This window comes from Myodes glareolus, chromosome X (genome assembly GCF_982192425.1).
Source record: "Myodes glareolus chromosome X, mMyoGla1.1, whole genome shotgun sequence".
Taxonomy (NCBI): domain Eukaryota; kingdom Metazoa; phylum Chordata; class Mammalia; order Rodentia; family Cricetidae; genus Myodes; species Myodes glareolus.
The window spans coordinates 54,063,354-54,066,343 of NC_142053.1; positions in this window are offsets into that span (position 1 = coordinate 54,063,354).

Sequence of the window (2,990 nt, forward strand, 5' to 3'; positions counted from 1 at the left end):
TGAATATGCTGCTAAAGTTAATTCTTCCAGCTCAATAATGTAAGATACCTTTATTGTTGATTAATGTTGGCATGTTCCCCGGCAGGCTCGCAGAGCAGCCGCTAGTCCGACAAGGACAGCAAGATCTCCAGGGTGGCATGCTGGTCCCGCCATGCGGCCGGGCGAGTCAGGCGGGCGGGTGCGGCAGATGGTGGAGTAGATAAACATAAGACTATTCATAAAGCTAAACATTTATTACTTAAAGAAGAGGCAGAGAGACAGAGAGACAGAGATAGAGAGACACAGAGACATAAAAAACATAGAGACAGAGAGAGACACGTGTGCACACGCCGAGAGATGGGGACAGAAGAGAAAGAGTTAAGATGGCGACCAAGGGATCAAAAGTGGCTGGGAGTGGGCATGGCTTGCCCTTAAAGGGACCAGAGTCAAAGGAATAACAACCTTTCTATTTCATCTTCTTCAGCTTCATTCATCAGCATCTTACACTTTCAGTGCTTAGATCTTCTGCCCCCTTTATAAAAAATTATTCTTAGGTATTTAACTTTTGTAGTTATTTAAATGTGATGATCTTATTCATTTCTTTCCCACGTAGTGTGACGTGTATATAATTGATACTAGAGGCAGAGCAAAACTTATGGTAGTTTAAGATCTTTTCTCACTGTCTCCTCACCGAAACACACTTGAGCAGCTCTGTGTGCACATTATCTTTTCAACAGGTGGTGAACACGGGTGGAATATCACAGCATTATGCTCTATGGTGTTAACTTTTTAAAATTAGATTGAAGTGATAGGAAACAGAGAGTTGCTTGAGTCAAATTTTGCCACTTTCTAAGCAAAGCAGCATAATGAATTCCATAAACTCCTTAGGGAGAGAAAGAGAAACATGCCTAGGTCTCACATTTGGAATCCAATACAAGTCAAGACATGATTAAACCCACAGTTGCGCAAAACATTATGCCTTCCCCTGCCAGCGTAGTAATTGTGGATTGAGCTCTGGACCTGTGTTAGCCTGATAGCCAAGAATCAGACTCTACCTCTCCACTTCCATTCTCAGGCCGTAAGCTAGAGTAAATTGGCATGTTTTGGGATGTCAGACACAGAAGTAAGCAAAAGACTTTACTTTAGTTTTTAGTGCTGAATTAACAAACCCCTCACCAGGGAAATGCCTGAGGTCCTTGTACCCAGCTTAGTGTCCATCAGCAGAGCAGCAGGACTGACCCATCAGAGTGCCACATGGAGACCTGTGGTCCTAGTATAAAGAATTATATTTTGTCAAACAGCGCTTTCCTCTGTACAAAGCTGTCTCACGCCACAAGTGAGTCACAGAAACATGAACGTGATTGCAGAATGAATGTTCAATCTGGTCTCTGCCCTATAGATTCCTGCTGGGACACAGTGTTGTGGCATTGATGGCCACAGTATAGCCTACAGACTACTCTAACGCTCCCACAACCCAGGAGACAATATGTCAGAAGTCACTATCTACATGAAGTGAAAAAGCAGGAAAATATTTCCTAAATCATTGCTTAGAAACAGTGATATTTCATCCATTATGAAGTTCAGTGCCAGACAGAATGCTGTACATTTGACCATAGATCAGTGTTTGTGAATAAGGGATTGGGACTCACTACAGCACCCGAGGGAGGCTGGCAAGCATGGAATACCTTTAAAAAACTTTTTTTGCCAGACGTTCTTGAATAACACATCGACTGCAAAATTAGATCAAATTTGGGTTTCAGTTCCTGTCTCCAAGTTCTTGTCTTGGGTCCTTGCCCTGATTTCTCCCAGTGAAGGACTGTGACCTGAGAGCTGCAGATTGAAATAAATCCTTCCTCTTCCAAATTGCTTTTAATCCTGTTTTATCACAACAGTGGAAACACTTGCTAAGAAAGAAAGTAAATAAATAAATTTGAAAAATATTTTAAATTCAAAATGTGGAGAGGCATGAATTGCAATTTGCTTTTTGTCTTGTTTGTTTTGTTTTTGTTTTTCCCCCACTTTTATCTTAATTAGCTCTGGGGAAGAATGGATTGCAAAGATTTTTAATATTTCATTTGTTCCCCTTTATTTTCATGATCAATATTATTATAGTTTCAAACTAACTTTTTTACAATCAAAAGATATTCTTAATAGCCTAATGCTAATTATCAATAAAGAAGCTTCTTTGGCCTATGACAGGGCAGAATAGAGCTAGGAGGGTGGGTATTGGGGGAGGCTAAACCTAATACAGGAAAAAAGAAGACAGAGTCAGGCTGATGCCATGTAGCTTCCAAAGGATAAAGATGCTGGAACCTTTTTTTATTGGTGGAAGAAGTATGGTATAGTGGGAAAGAGTGCCTTATCAAAGTCTGCCTTTCTTTTCTATTTATTTTTTATTTCTTTATATCATTTAAAGTTTCTACTTCCTCTCCTCCTCCCATTTCCCTCCAGCTCCCCCAATGAGCCTCCCCCTTCTCAGTCCACTCCTAAGAGAGGGCAGGGTGCCCTGCCCTGTGGAAAGTCCAAGCCCCCCCACCTCCATCCAGGCTTAGGAAGGTGAGCATCCAAATAGACTAGCATCCCAAAAAGCCAGTACATGCAGTAGAGACAAATCCCAGTGACATTATCATTGGCTTCTCAGTCTATCCCAATTGTCAGCCATATTCAGAAGGTTCAGTTTGATCCCATGCTCGTTCAGTCCCATTCCATCTGACTTTAGTGAGCTCCCATTAGATCAGGCACACTGTCTCAGTGGGTGAACCAACCCCTCATGGTCCTGACTTCCTTGCTCATGTTCTCCCTCTTTCTGCTCTTCAACTGGACCTTGGAAGCTTAGTCCAGTGCTCCAATGTGGGTCTCTATCTCTATCTCCATCTGTCCCCGGGCAAAGGTCCTATGATGATATTCAATATAGTAATCAGTCTGACTACAGGACAAGGCCAGTTCAGATACCTTCTCCTCCACTGCCCAGGGTCCTAACTGGGGTCATCCCTGTGGACTCCTGGAAACAC